Genomic DNA, 16,588 nt, shown 5'->3' with positions numbered 1-16,588 from the left:
ACCAACCAAACATAGAAATACTTACCTACATTTCTTTTCAACATCAACATGAATAATTTTTATGATTTCGATATCGATACGAGTTTTCATCAAGATTTTGTTCGCACCACCCTAGCCACATGTTTTCCGAGATCCGCCCCCTGCTTACCAAAGAGCTGCGTATTAATTTCAAAGAAACCATGGCCACTCTCATCCTCCTTGGCTTTTCATAAAACCCAAGAGTCATTCCACTCTCATCTTTTTTTTTTTCCCTCTCGAGTCTTTGTTGAAGGAGGATTAGCTAGGCGGCCACCTTCCACACACATGCACGCTGAGTCTGCATGCCGTCCTTAGCCTTTTTGACCAGTAGAAACATGGAGACATTTTCCCTTAGAAAAATATGTGGAGTGCAGAGAATGAATATAAATCAGGTTTGAGCTCTCCTTTTACCTTTTCTATGAGTGTGTTGAAAGCAGGCATGAGGAAGAAGGTGCAAGAGGAAGTTGACGGCAAAGGCCAAAGGCGGTCGTCGTTGTCCATTAGAATCCCGTAGAGTCCTCAGGATCACGGCGACCTCGCTTGTAGAAAAACAACCTTTCATTTTTCGATTGTTTTGGATCCGGAACTAAAGAAATTTTAGTCTCAAATCTAAATTTTGTAGTCCATGAAATTTTAGTCTCAAATCTAAATTTTGTAGTCCATAAAGGTACTTTTAGTCCCGGTAGGTGTTACAAACTCAGACTAATGCCTCCGAGGGCTTTAGTCCCGGTTGTTATTGGTAATACCAACCGGGACTAAAGTGTAACATTTAGTCACCAACCGGGACTAAAGTCCTCCACGAGTTACTACAAAAGGATTGCATCTCATACTCAGTCAGATGTGCTGAGGTCGTGGGTTCGAATCCCACACATTGCGCACGCGCATATTTCATGAAAAATCGCGTGACTTGTGCCTTGCGACGTGTGCATGTGTGGGGGCCTCCTGGTAATTTAGAATATTTTTTTGACGCAAAATCTTTTAGTCCCAGTTGGGAAAACCGAGATAAATAAGATTTTCCAACTAGTACTAAGGCTCGTTTTTCTACCTGTGCTAGTTTTGGCGGCTTCCTGTCATTCAGACGCATGCTTGCTTGCTTCATAATTCAGTGATTTTTTTCTTGGTTTAATTTTGTGGCTCAATTCAGTCCACTTCTAAAAAAATACTTTTGCTTGACTAATGAAGAATTTTTTATATATGGATGCTAACCCTCCTCGAGTTTTCATTAAAAAAACGCTACGCACCTGAAATTTTGCTGACAATTTTGCTGGGTGATTAGTAGTCGCAGTGTGATTTTGGATTGCTTCAAGAGATGGCGTCCTTGCACCCTTAAAAAAAGAGAGGTGGCCTCCTTCCAGAATCATTGTGTAGGGCCTGTTTGGTTCTAGGGTGTTAAAGTTTAACACCCGTCACATTGGATGTTTGGATGCTAATTATGAGTATTAAATATAGGCTAATTACAAAACTAATTACACAGATGGAGTGTAATTCGTGAGACGAATCTATTAAGCCTAATTAGTCCATGATTTGACAATGTGGTGCTACAGTAACCATTTGCTAACGATGGATTAATTAGGTTTAATAGATTCGTCTCGCAAATTAGCACAGGGTTCTGCAATTAGTTTTATAATTAGTTCATGTTTAGTTCTCCTAATTAGCATCCGAATATCTGATGTGACACTGTTAAAGTTTAGCACCTCGTATCCAAACACCCCTAAACACCCCTAAAGCATTATTAGTTAAAAAGCATCATGCCAACATACATGGTTTTGTCATGAAATGCAAAGATTTTGACATAGTAGCATCTTTACCAACTTCCTTTCTTCTGTTGCCCACAAAATAAAAATCTTTTTTACATTTTTGTATATACTATAGAATTTAGTTGTTTACCTCATTTGTATTCTGGCTAATTTTTAGTTAGTCTGTTTCTTCCTTTACTTTTCATCGTGCAAAATTATTTTACTTAGTCTATTTCTTTCTTCCGTAAATGCCAATTATCTTGCAAAAAAATATAGATCAATTACACGATTTAATTTTGGGCATATTTTTTCCCAGGGAGCAGTATTCAGGTTGTTTCAAGAGATGCCATATTTCTAAAATCGTCATGTTAAGCACTATTAGTTCTCAAGAATCGTGCTGAACACACATGAGTTTATTCTGAAGTGCTAAGATTCTAATGTTCTAATGAGTTTAATCCACAACTACTAAAATTTCGTTTGTTATAATATATGGTAGCATGTATAAAATAAACATGATTCCAGATTAATTAATTTCCATATGATAGTCATGCCAAATAATATTGCCAAGTTACCCCTTTCATCAAGTCAAAAAGTACCACCTATGCCGGCAATGCTAAAAGCAACCACAACATGTTTTTATATGTTGACTGCAGAGTCTTGCAGTGGAGTACAAAAGTGATAACGCCAGGGACCTAACTTGCACGGCTAAGCAATGCAAGTCCAGGATTCTAATGCAGTGTGTCACAAATAAGTTAAATCCGGTGACACTCTTTGTGCCACCAGCCTGCATGTTTATCATTCGCTAATCTCTAATTGGTGCTTGGTGGATGGATTGAGCCTCCTAATTAAGGAATCTCTAAGGTGCCAAGGCAACTAAACAAGCCTTGTGTTATCCTAAGGAACCTCCACAGGAAAAGTGGCTTCTGCCTCGAAAAGGTGCAACTCTGTTCAGCAGCCTTTATGTGCTGGTTCAACAAATCCTGTTTTGCCCATGCATCATACTCCTTGTTATGTTGTTTCTACCCATATGATTTCTCATAACTTGCATTTTTAACAACAGTATGGTACCAATTGGGTACTGAACCATCCAAAGCAGTAGGGTTTATGGACTCCATGCAGTCAACATTCTGATCCTGTACGTCTTGGTCTAGCAAAAGTCGTTCAAGTGGTCATTATTTATGAAGAATTTTCTCTTTTCTTGACCTGAAAGTGCTTCTTCTTCCATGATGAAGCTTGCGCCGGAGGGAAGGGATAAGTCTGTCTTCTCTTCCACACACAAGTGGCTCATTAATCAAAATATGTACGGGTCCAAACCAAACAGCAACATGTTCAAATTTTATAATGATATAAAAAATTCAGAAAATAAAAAGCATTAATGAAAATACACCTAGCTGCAATAAGTTCAGAAAATCAAGCAGGAGCTGGTAGTTAACACTAATCCGTCCAAATTATAATGGGTAGGTTTACAAACTATACTTCCCTCGACAGCAGCCTCTCACCCTACATTTTTTTTTAAAAAGCAAATCATTCCGGCTTATGCGACCACACATAGCCAATTTTTCACAGAACATTCAGCACATAAGCTGATCATAAAGAGAAGCCTCTCACCCTACATGATCCATCCACAAGCTGGTATGGCAAGTTTCATGCCGGATACTGTACGTACGTACCTCGATACTGTATGTTCCTTCTGATCTAGAAAAAATGAGAAGAGGCCGGATGCAGGTAACTTTTGTTACCAAAATTAAGTGTGAGTCTTGAGTTCTTAAACACGTCATTTTCTCGTCACTGATCACCGTCGTCACAGGATTCCGGCCGGCCCCAGCGGCGATCAAACAAGCAATGTCACGTGTCCAGTCTCCAAAGGGCTAACGACCTCTGCAGAATCATCATCATCAGTCCATCCATCACCCGTGAAAAGGGCTTCGAGGGTGCCTGGCTACGTGTGTGTACCTGCCACTGCCAGCGGCGAGAATATAGCTCTCAACCTTTTGTTACCATATCAAGGTGTCATGTTTCTTCCTGATTAACTGCACATCTGCTAATGAGACAGGCACATCATCGGCGAACCAACTTCTACTATATATAGTGACGGCGGGCAAACGGTGTCCGCACACGTGAACGGCCCGCCAAGACTTTTATGTTTTGATTGATGAATGAGATTGCGATGGAAAACTTATTATTTTGGTTGGAGATGGTTTTTTTTTATTTTTTCTAAATGCCGCGTTTGGAGTTCACGGATCGAGAGGTAAAGTAGGCATAGATCCGGTTCGAGAGACTCAAACTCAGGTGGACGTGCTCAGGCGGTACCCTCTTATCCCAGAGCTTATTCTTGCTTAGCATGGAGGCTAGCTAGTTTTCCAAGATTGTAAGAACATGTTGTCAACCCAATGGCTGCTATTAAAAGCTAATTATTGTTTCCCGGTCGGATCTGACGTGGCTAGAACCGGCATGATGTTTTTTTTAGGGTTTCAGCGATGAGCGATCCAGCTGGCGCCCCCGACAGGTAGTTGAGCTTGAGCCTCTTGACAAGGACCCGGCCGTGCACTTTTTGAGTGTTTGGTTGAAGCGGCAGCATGATTAGTGCTATTTAGCTTGACCATAATCCAGCAGGCTTGATGACGCCTATCTCCAGAGCAGAGGCAAGCTCCAGGTCACAGTGTGACGCACTGCTGTCACTCGTTCCAACGGTGCAGGGTGATGAGGTCATGCACACGTCACCATTCACGCGGACGCTTAGCGGCAGGACGACGCACCACCCCCATTATTTTACGCAATCATTAGGGCCTACTTGCAGTAGAAGAGAAAGCTACACATTAGCTATAAAATTATCAGGAAAATCTTGGTGATGGTAGCATTATCAGAGCCCTTATGGCCTACTACTCTCTAGCTAATTCTTTTCAAAGCAACCCAATAAAGATGCGATTTTCTTTAGTCACGCACACATTTTCTTTATTAAGTTGTTGTCCGACGTGGCCGCGCTCATCTAGCTCAATATGGTGTGTGTTCGTACCAAAATCTCAAGCGTTGCCGGTGTTTGGCGATAGGTCAATGAAGTTAAAGATATCCGGAATCAAAAGCTGGCTCAAGTGGCGCATGGGGCTAGCCAACCAGCATCAGCCAAATCACATCATGGCCGGCATGAAAATGTTATAGAATTAAACATGAAGATATTGTTGCTCTGTTTTTGGACCAGATGCGCACACAGCACAGAAGCTTTAACAATTCTTCGAAGAATAGATAAAAAAAACATCTTTTTATCTTTACCATAATCAGTAGTAGTTGTTAAATAAAATTAACATGCATGCATGATTCACATGCATGCATTAATTAAAGTATACAATGCCAAAGGAAACGTTGAGTAGAAATTAAGAGGGATTTATTTCATCTTTTCCAAGTGCTCATTCGATTAGGGCAACATGTATAAAGTTGAAAGATATTCCAAGTGCTCATTCGATTAGGGCAACATGTATAAAGTTGAAAGATATATGTCTGAACGCCTATTATAAAGATAAGATACAATTAAACACTGAAAAATATATTCAGTGTCTAATTCGTATCTTATCTTCGTAATAAAGTCAATTGCAAATTAATTACTAAAGTAGACAGAAAAAGGTTAATCACTGGCGCGCAGCTCTGTCACAATTATTAATTAATTTGGATTTGTAGTCCTACATACTCTGATGATGATATTTCTCGCCAGGGAAGATGCCAAGGCGGTGTCCGTAGCTAGACGATATGGCATCTCCTCCGTCGCGCCCTTTTATCCATTAGGGGCCGCCGGATAAGAGATCGGATAAGAAAAGCAGCCGGCTTTAGCTCGCGAGGTGCCGCCACGTCAGCACCCAATCCAAGCAGCAAGGGTCGCTATACCAGTGCACCAGCACGTATCTCCTTGGCTGGATCCTTTCGCCCTTCGAGACCCGCTCCAGCAGCCAGCGATCTTTTCTTCCGCGATGACCACTGATATCATTCTTTTTTTTAATTAACTCGTCGGATTTAGCGACCGTCAGTCCACAAGGGAGTTATCCAGGTGGTAGATTTGTAGACGGGAAGATTGCAAGATCAAAAACTCGAATGGTAATACAGAGAAGCAAGGCTTAGACAGGTTCAGATCTCCGGAGAGTAATACCCTATATCCTATGTTCTGGTGGATTGTTTTGTTGGTACGGGATGCGAAGAGTTGACGTGCTCTCGAGGGGCACCCCTGACCGCCTTTATATAAGCTGACGACCTAATGTTACAATCGGATAAGATATAATCTATCAGTTATTATATGGAGAGCAATCTGAGTCGGTTTACAATAAGTATCCTGTGATATCCAGCAGAATCCGTTCGCCCAGCCTCCGGACTTGTGCTCCATGTATCTTCATACCTTAACCCGCACGGTATGGTCGGACGAGCCCACACAACCAGTATCCTGGTCGGTGGAGACCCATGGAGACCTTATCCCACATAACTATTGCGAATCATCAAATATTTGTAAGGCACACAGTAAACCGGTCGGTGGAGACCTATGGAGACCTTATCCCACGTAACTATTGCGAATCATCAAATATTTGTAAGGCACACAGTAAACTATACAGTATGCACCACATATACGCATGGCCCTTAAGGTTTGCACCAGACATATTCTTGACAAATAAAGGGTATAGATGCTTGTTAGCCCATGGAGGCTGGGAGGGTCACTGTTTGCTGGCCACGAGCTCGCTCTGGCCGTGTGACCGTGTCCGATCGATCCCCTGGTCGATCATTCCTCGGAGCAAGGGATATTCTGCTCGTTCGTTCCTGGACCAATCGTGGCAAGTGGCCGCGCGTGCACGCTTTTGATGCGCGCCGTGCAGTGGCACCTACCTGTACGCCGCGGGAAAAGGACACGACGATGCCACGAGCGTCCACGTAGGAGCATGCACGCCACGCGCCGCGCCCGCTCACGTGGCGCGGTTTTGGATATTGGATAAGCCCGGCGCATGTCACGAGCATACACGAGAGAGAATCTGGTGCACCTGGAATGGACCGGCGGCCGTTGAATCTTTGGTATAGGACAGTAACATGCACCAAAAAGGAACACACTGTCCTAGTCGATCCGTGGAGACTTGGTGAACGAATTCACGCGCGCAAGTTGTGTCCGCCGTGAAAAAAAAATTGTTTGAAGGGGGGAAATTTAAAAAGAAGGAACAGTAAGTGAAAAGTAGGTCGCTTTTGGAAGTTGAGGCAGCGAATGAAGTAGCGTAGAGTTGGATGAATCGACATGGGGATCATCATCCAACTTGGAAGCAAGGAATGAAGATCGGCGGCGAAGGCCGGCCCCTGCATCATCGTGGCCGGCGTCTGATCGACGACGTGCCTCCCTAGCCGCCGTGCTTGCCTTATCTGTCTCCTCTGGTTAATTACTCTGAGGCTGCACACGCAGGTGGGGATGGAATCAGCGCGTCCGCATCCGTATCCTCTGTTTGCCGATAGATGGAATCCATCATCCCCTCCAACTTGGGGTGGAAACAAAGCATCCATGGTTTCCACTGCTTTTATGTCCGTGATGAGAGCGACGGCGACGACAAGAGGATAAGCACGCACGAACGCACTGACGCACGAGGACACCGTGCCGATCGATCACCACGTACGTAGTGCGTCGAATCGTTTTTGTTGTGGCAGTGAAAGTGAGTGGCACGTAGTACGTGGCGAGCGTCCAGCTGCGTGCGCCTCCATGATAAGATATGATGCCTTACATAACATGAGTGCTTGATCTTGCCATCTTGGTTCCTCTTCAGTCAGTGGTGTCATCATATATGCATATCTCAGCAGATACCAGCAGGTGATCAGCTAGCTACTAGTAGTATAAGTAATCATTTGTTGGGCATAAAGGGGTCACGGAGATCTGCCTGTGATCTAATTAATGAATTATTTCTAACTATACTATGATATACTAGCCGCGCAAAGCCACCGTCGAGCTCGATCATCAGTTCATCACCGCTGCTTCTTCTCACGGATCGATCGGACCGGATCGGATCGGATCAGATCGGATCACACTCCTGTGAGTTTCAAAACTTACGGTCAATTTCTGACAGCAAAACGACAAATGCATCGTCTTCCTCCTCCACTGCCTCAACCGCCTGCTTCCCTCGTGGTAGGCGGCGACCTCGCCGTCGTGCCGACCGCCCACCTCCCGCCCACCGCTCTCAGCCCCACCCTTCCGAACCACTCCGTCCATCGCCCCCGCCACTGGCCCTCACCACCGATGTCTACCACCGCCCGATCGGCGGCTCCCTCGCCGTCTCACCTCCCGATCGCCACCCGCAACCACCGCCGGGCCGCCCCCCCCCCTCCCTGAGCCATTGTTCTACAAACGCCGGCATACCAACCCCAAACATTAAATCCCAGCCCCAAATCCCCAACCGGCCAACCCCAAAACCCTAAATCCACTCCTTCTTCTTCAATTCTAGCGGGTGAGCTCCGGCCACCAAGCCCACCACCAAATGCTCTCATTTGTGAGAGTGAGAAGGGGACTAGAGGAGGACGGAGCTAGGAGGAGGAGGAGGGAGAGAAGCATTTGGACATGGTCACCAGCCACCGTGGTAGCGGCGCAACGCAGACGAGAGAGAAATTCGAGAGGGTGAGAAATAGAGTTTGCGTGAGACAGAGAGAGCGTCATGCAGTGGTGGGCTCTTGGGAGAGTATAAGGGTGAGTGGGGCCCATCAACCACTTGTTTTGTGGTTGACGGCTGATGGTAGATTCAGCATTGCGGATCACACTGACCCAGCAGCAGGTCATCGTCGTCTGTTAGAGATCACCGTAGTAGCAATGCCCGTATGTCGCCGGCGGACTCCTGCAGCACACATACACAAACCCATGACCTGGCGCTGCGGTCCTCCTCCTCACCGAGGTGAATGAACACCTTCTCCTCCCGCAGTCGTACAGGGCCATGGGAAGGCCCTCCATTGGCCTTGCTCCTGTGACCCAAAGGCGCCTCTTGGAGTCCCGCCTCGCCATGGGCTGGTACCTGCCTGGGCACCTTGCTAGGGATGTTTGCCGGCCTACTTGATGATGACCCAGGGTCGCCACCGCATCTGCGCCCGCGCCCATGTCGGTTTCCACGGCGCATAGAGCTCCCGGATGTGCCGCCGCCGCTCTGGTTCTCAGCTTCTCGCCACCTCCAATGCGCATCCCACTCCTCCTCGGTAGGTACAGCTTGCCGTCCTGTTGCAACGTGGGCGGCGGTGGCTCGAACACTTTCTTGGCGGCCTTCAATCTCCCCACCACGTCGACGATAGTGAGAATGGAGACGTCAAGCAGTGTGCAGATGGCCAGCACAATCTGCTTGAACTGTGTCGGCACGCTGCAGAGGATCTTGTCCACCACCTTGGTCTCCTCCACAACTTCGTCGAGCATCGTGAGGTTGGCCACCATGCCGTTCAGGCGAAGTGCGTAGTCCTCCACAGACTCACCGTCCTTAAACACTGCCAACTCGAATTCGCAACGAAGTTGTTGTGCGGTGTTCTTCTTCACACGGCCATCACCGATGCGCATGGTGGCAATGGCATCCCACGCCTCCTTTGTCGTCTCCTTCTCGAAGATCATGGACACCATCTCCAGTGGCACGGTGCTGCACAGAGCGTCGAGCGCCATCATGTGTCTTCCTGTGGATTGACGCTCGCTTCAACCGCCGTCCAGAGCACCCGGGCCTTGAGCTTCACCTTCATGAGCGACGTCCAGTTGGAGTAATTGGTCTTGGTGAGCATGGGGTAGCTAGGCCCGCCACCCACCTCATGGATTACTCGCTGGATCACGGCGCCCTCGTTCTTCTCGCCACTCGCGCCCGGCGACGTCATCTTCGGCTGTGGCGTCGGTCCCGTCATCAGTGCGTACTCGATCACGGTCTCGATTCCAACGGCGGTACCGTGCCGTGATCAAGTCCCGGCCCACAACAGGCTCTGATGCCACGTGTCAGAGAGCGCTGGAGTAGCAATGCCCATACGTCGCCAGCAAACTCCTGCAGCGCACACACAAACTCACGTGATGTAACGGAACGCCGAGAGAAGTGGATTCAGTTTTGGTGCTGCCCAACTTGCAGCATTTTCTGTGACTCTACTGTTGATGGACCAAGCAGCCGTGTGCTCGCTGCCGATCGATGGCGCCGTCGTCGTCGTCTCGCTCCGCCAAATGGCAGAGAGCTAGTTGCACGCGGCGTGCCTGTGTCTGTCGACGTGATCACCGGCAGGACGGTGGTTTGCTTCGGCAACAACCGGAGAGTCCAGAACTGACGATGAACGCACAATTAATAACTTCGCTGTCCAGAGTCCCGCACGCTGGAGATTCCGTGCGCATGGACGTCTGCGTAGCTTCGCAAATATCCCGCGCGCGCTGGACAAAAATATCTCCTCCTGCTTGGCCTTTTTGGGCTGTTGTTGCTTTCACTGACAGTGCTAGCTACCATATCGATCGTCATGTGTCAGATATATACGTATCCTCGAATATCATTATATCAAAAAATAGCTTTTTCCCTTTTAGTTGGGTTTGCGAAAACCCTCGTAATTATGGCTTGTATATATGCGGGTTCACGGCACGAACAAACCTATTTGCATCCCATCTGAATCCACCGTAACTCAAGGTCTTACTAGTGTATGACTAAAAGGGTGTTTTGGATACGAAGTGCTAAACTTTAACAGTGTCACATCGGATGTTCGGATGCTAATTAGAAAGACTAAACATGAGCTAATTATAAAACTAATTGCAGAACCCTGTGCTAATTCGCGAGACGAATCTATTAAGCCTAATTAATCTATCATTAGCAAATGGTTACTGTAGCACCACATTGTCAAATCATGGACTAATTAGGCTTAATAGATTCGTCTCGCGAATTACACTCCATCTGTACAATTAGTTTTGTAATTAGCCTATATTTAATACTCCTAATTAGCATCCAAACATCCAATGTGACAGGTGTTAAACTTTACCGCAGGTCGCCATCGTCGAATTACACTACCGCAGGTTTCCAAACACCCTCTAACACAGTTCAGCAGATCATCTGTTACGGTTAGACTGGTCTGTCTGCAGCTACCTTACCGCAGGTCGCCATCGTCGGATCTCACCGGAACGACCAGCTCCCGGCCAGATGGACCCAGCCGTGCCGATGATGTCGCCGTCTCCTCGTCCGATGATCCAATCGAGGAGCCGCACGGTGCCTGTCGATGCGATCGCCGGCAGGGATCGGATTGGATGGATGGACGGACGCCCGGAGACATTTCTTCTCAGACCGGAACTGACGACTGACCAGAACAAAGTAGCTTCGATCGCTATCCGGAGAGGTCTGTGCACGTCTGCTTAGCTTATTTGCTCGCACAATCCCGCTGATGGTCAGCAAATATCGGGCCTGTTCGCTTCAGCTTATTTCTCTTCTCGTGCTTGACGTTTTCGTCTACTGCTTCCACACTGACAGTGTTATACAACGTCCGTGTTGTCTTCTCATTCACATATAGCAGGAGATTACTTGCTTTGTTCAGACAAATAAATGGATAGATAGTGCGTGTCTCAAATATAGCAGGAGATTACTTACTTTTTGTTGAGATATTCCTCGATTTCCCATGTTGCCTCATCTTCAGTACGATGGCTCCATTGAATTTCGAACATTTTCACCACTTACCTCTTAGTTCTCCTTTTCTTGTGATTAAGTATCTTAATGGGAAACTCAACATAGGAAAGATCCGATTCTACTTATACTTCCTCTTATTCGATAAGCTCGGTTGGAACTCGAACATATTTCTTAAGCTTCAGTTACATATAGATTTTATTTTTTTGTTAGAAATAATAGAGACCTTGGTTGTTTATGTGTAAGTCAGCTAGCATGTACGGGATGGAGCTAATATAATGGCTGGGAGAGTCACTGTTTATTGATCGTTACAAGCCAGTCCTATGAATTCCGTACGTCCTCTGCAAGAACGGATATATCCTGTTCTTTCCTGGACCACATGCACGCATGACACACGTAAGAGCAAGGCCAGCGTATAGTCCTTCCAAAAATTTTGCAGCTGGACACATCATCCGGTGCTTGCTGAGGCAAAATGCTAAGCAAAAGCAACCTTTTTATCCTGAGTAGCCTCTAGTTAAATGGTTGGGGATGTTTGATACACCTCCTAAAGTTTAGTACCCGTCACATCAGATGTTTGATACTAATTAGGAGTATTAAATATAGACTATTTATAAAACTTATTGCATAGATGGAGTCTAATTCGCGAGACGAATCTATTAAGACTAATTAGTTCATAATTTGACAATGTGCTGCTACAGTAAACATGTGCTAATCATGGATTAATTACGCTCAATAGATTCGTCTCGCGAATTAGTAATTCGCATAGGGGTTCTGCAATTAGTTTTATAATTAGCTCATGTTTAGTCCTTCTAATTAGCATCCGAATATCCGATGTGACACTCCTAAAGTTTAGCATCTCGTATCCAAACACCCCCTAGAGCATCTGAGTAATACCTAGCACGTCCGGGTTCGACTCCCCGTAGGAGCGAATTAAACGGGTCTGAAATAAAAAATTATAAAACAATAGGTAGGAGCACTTCGGTCAAAAATAACCTTTTATCCTATAAATAATTATGGCTAGCAGTTTTTTTTCCTCCCATGCATGTAGTTAAGTAGTAATGATTAGTAAAAAATACTACTTTATTTGAAGTACCAGTTGCAAAAGCAAGCGCCACTGCTAAGCTGGTGCTTCGTAGCACCCTGCCCTCCAGCGTTTGGCGCTTAGAAAAAGTGGTACTGCTGGTTTAGAGCACCCCCTAGAGCGAGCAAGTACATTGCTACACATTAGCGGTCTCGTAGGTCGACTCATGCAGTGCCACGTAGGATTTTTGATGATGTGGAGGAGAGAGAGTGAGGAGAGAGAAAGAGGTCGTTGCTTCGCGAAACAACCACCTCATGAGCTAAATTGTAGGATTACGAGACAACTTAACAACCATTGTACGAGTTATTGTTGCCATGCAACTCATAATATTTTATTTTTTTTATGCACAAATTAAGAAATTATATACCACTACCAGACAACTTATAGGACAACCCATTATATAGGTTGCCTGTTGAATCGTCTCAAGATTACGTGTCAATGCATGAGACCGTCTATTAGACGACACCAATATACTTCCCCTTAAAACTCACGCTCGAGCTCTGCTCTAACATCACTCTGATGTGCACCGTGGCACCTACCTGTACGCCGAGAAAACAACACCACAATGCCGGAAGCGGCCACGTAGGCGCAAGTAAGCCACGCGCTGCTTACATGGCGCTGACAAGACATCGCGATCTATCTTTGATGGTGTTTTGGATAAGGCCATGGGGTGTGTGAGTGCCATTTGTCACGGCCACGAGAGAGAATCCTGCCGTGTAGGTCGGTCTCTGGATTCGGTTGGTTTCACGACTTGGTACAAAGGATATGTCTCGGTCCATACTGATTCGGTGAAAAAAAAATTCTGCACGCATGTTATGTCCACCATGCGAAAATGTGCTAAAAGGAACTAAAACAGCAGAGAAAAGAGTGTCACTTTTAGAAGTTTTTTTGTGTGAAAAATGTCACTTTCAGAAGTTGGGGGATGCTCGCAGATAACTCGGATTGACGTAAGGATCGATCCAGGCCGGGCATGGGTTTGTTGGCTCCCGACGACGTGCCTGCCTAGGTACCGTGATTCTGCTATCCCTTAGTCTTCGATCAACTTGTGTGCACCGTCGCCACAAATACTCTATCCATTTCAAATTCCAGACTGTTTCAGCTTTTCTAGATTCATAAATAGTAGTATGTATTTAGACATCCACTGTCTAGGTGCATAGTAAATTATACACCTAGAAAAATCAAAACGACCTACAATTTAGAACAGAAGTAGTATATAACTGAAAGCACGTATGGGGTAAATTGGAAGAAGTCTCAGAATGTCAGACATATACTCCTACTACTCCCTCACCCCTAAAAAGAGTTGGCCTCCATAAATATAAATATTCCTAGATTTGTCCCAAATTAAATATTTTTTTATTGACTATCAATAGTGAAAAATTTAGAAACATTGACGGCACAAAATTGATGTTACAAGATCAATCATGAAACTAAAATAACCTGTAAATCTTCTTTTAAAATAATTTATTTTTATAGGTCTATGGTAGCATCATAGTATTTGGTGGAATTGTCTTCCCTTTATATATCAATTCTCGTTTAACTGTGGCAAAATCATTTGGTTTCTCCCTCAAATTCCTAAATTCCGGAAAGATACTATGCTCGCTGAAGAGACAACCCAAACGTGGCATGGTTAGGGTAGGCGAGCTCTATTGTTTCTGGCAGCGGCAGGTCTAGCTTTGAAGGTTGGGGTGACTCTTCTTCCTTCCCTTCTTCGGGGTGTGTGTGTGGGGGGTGAGGGGGCTTGAGCTCCTGAATCCGCCCTTCGTTTATGGAGAATAAGTTTCGAGAGTACACCATGTGTGCTAAGGATCTGCAGTACGATGGTGCTCGATCTAATATATTTTTTTTTTAGATGGATTGGAACCGTGTAGTCGGTTGGACAATGAACGACCACATATACGACCGACATGTATGTGCACGTGTGGCTAATGTCACCAAAGCATGCGATCTGACCTTTCGGGTTGGTGCATCTCCACGCTGACGGTGTTACTTAAGGTAGCAAGCAAGCAAGCACTGACTGAGCCAGAAACTCAAAAATTTTCCTCGTAGGGGAGGGGGCAATAGTGTTAACTATTTCAAAATTGTATTGCTTGGGGAGACCTTGGCTGGCACCTAATACCCCCCCGCCCTGCGGCTACACCCCTGCAAGCAAGGTATCATCATCTACCAGTATCACCGGCCCGCACATCATTGCTGGTTGTGTGTACCGTACATGCAGGGGATCGGAGCAGACCTGCTGCTATTGGGGGCTGATAGACCTTGCACCTGTTGGGGATCGTGTCGTGCACGTCCTTGTGTCGATCACAAGAGAGCAGCAACACCGCCGTTGTCCCCGAGCATGTGAAAGGGAGACATGCAAAGATTCTTCTTCTCCGTTCGATCGGTTGAGCTGATCGAGCGAGCGAGCTGGGGTTTGTGGGCCCGGGTGATCTACTCGTCATTTCCTCGACGCTGACTAGCTCGCCTATCCCAGAAATCTGATCGGCCGATCGAATCAGCCGTCCCTTTCTGAAGATCTCGCGCGGCGACCGCGAAGTCGATGAGATGCGAACAACAACGCGGCCGCGCCACCTGCATATATATTAGTATATGACGCTTGGTCTTGCTCGGATTCTCACTCAACCATCGACTTCGACGAGAGGCAGCCGGACCGGGTGGTGGGGGGAAATCTTGCTTCGTGAGCGCACTACCTTTTCCTGGACGTCTCCTTAATTAGGCCGACAAAGATCATCTCGCGTGCTTGACTTAGGGTTTGTTTGGCTCCCACGTACTAGAGTTTAGCACATGTCACATGTTTGATACTAATTAGAAGTATTAAATAGTCTAATTACAAACTAATTGCACAGATGGAGTCTAAATCGCGAGACGAATCTATTAAACCTAATTAGTCTATAATTTGACAATGTGGTGCTACAGTAACCATTTGCTAATGATAGATTAATTAGTCTTAATAGATTCGTCTCGCGAATTAGCCTAGGGGTTCTGCAACTAGTTTTATAATTAGCTCATATTTAGTCATCTTAACTAGCATCCGAACATCCGATACGACACGGTTAAAATTTAGCACCTGGTATCCAAATACCCTCTTAGTGACAGTACGTGCTGCCTGCTAGCTGCTTCCACACACTGACAGTACGTGCTAGAGCTTAGCTAGCTAGCGTGTGCACTAGAGTATATCATCATGTGCAGGTGATCGACTAATTAGTTGATTAATAATAAATCACAGTGTGATGTGTGCTGATGTGCATGAACGAACGAATGAGCGGTCGACCACTTGCTTTACGGCAACGACGACGATCGAGCTCGTCACCGTACCATTCATATACATGATTGGTTCGTCGATAATCATTGTTTGCACCTGTTGGATCACGGGGATCATCGCTACTACAAGACTAGCAACAGCACCGAGAATAAAGAGCTGGTCAAAGCAAGGGACATGCAGAAACGATTGTTTGCACTCCTGGATGGATGGCGGTACTGTGGCGCGCGTGCTGACTCCTGGGCCGGAGGCGGGGAGCACTCTTGGCTGGCTGGCTCGAGCGCGCATCGTCGTTCTCCTTCCGGCTGGCTCCGACTCCGACGATGGCCGGCCGCTGCACTGACGACTATTCTTTGTAGCTAGCAGGTCAACTGTCGTTGCTGCTCGTGTCCGGCCGTGGCGCGTGGCAGCCCAGAAGGCTCCGAGGATGAGGAAGATGGATGGATGGATCGCCGGATCGGCAGCCGGGTCTCCATCCCTTTCAAAAAGGAAAACAAAATCGAGCTGCAGGATCACTGTGAAAAGAAAAAAAAAAGGCTGAAAAAGAAATTGGAGAAAAAAGAATGCGTCTGCCGGGAGTCGAACCCGGGTCTATTGCTTGGAAGGCAATTATCCTAACCGTTGGACTACAGACGCTTTTGCTTGTGTCTTTCGTCCGTACTATTTTATTATCAACAAGACATCTAATGTCAAACGCCGCCATTGACCTCTTCATTTCTGATTCTCCATCGCAAGTTCCAAGTTGCAACCTCCTCGTGCCGTGCGTGTCACCATGGGCGGAGCTCCCCATACAGCAGGGTGGGGCAGCTACCCAGCAGGCCAAAGTCCCCCTTCCCCCTCTTCCTCGGTGAAATCTGGGCGCTGAATCATGGTGGCTGTGTGAGTCCTTGGCCAATAATGGCGTTGAATGACG

The 16,588-nt window shown here is 46.3% G+C and overlaps 1 non-coding gene across 1 annotated transcript; it reads right to left on the bottom strand.

Moving 5' to 3' along the window:
* Positions 1-16,239: 16,239 nt before the first annotated feature.
* Positions 16,240-16,311, bottom strand: TRNAG-UCC. Its single transcript has one exon. It is a non-coding gene; the product is annotated as a tRNA-Gly (tRNA).
* Between the last annotated feature and the right edge of the window lie 277 nt (positions 16,312-16,588).

Source organism: Setaria italica, chromosome VII (genome assembly GCF_000263155.2).
Source record: "Setaria italica strain Yugu1 chromosome VII, Setaria_italica_v2.0, whole genome shotgun sequence".
Taxonomy (NCBI): domain Eukaryota; kingdom Viridiplantae; phylum Streptophyta; class Magnoliopsida; order Poales; family Poaceae; genus Setaria; species Setaria italica.
This window is presented reverse-complemented; position numbering and strand designations above follow the sequence as displayed.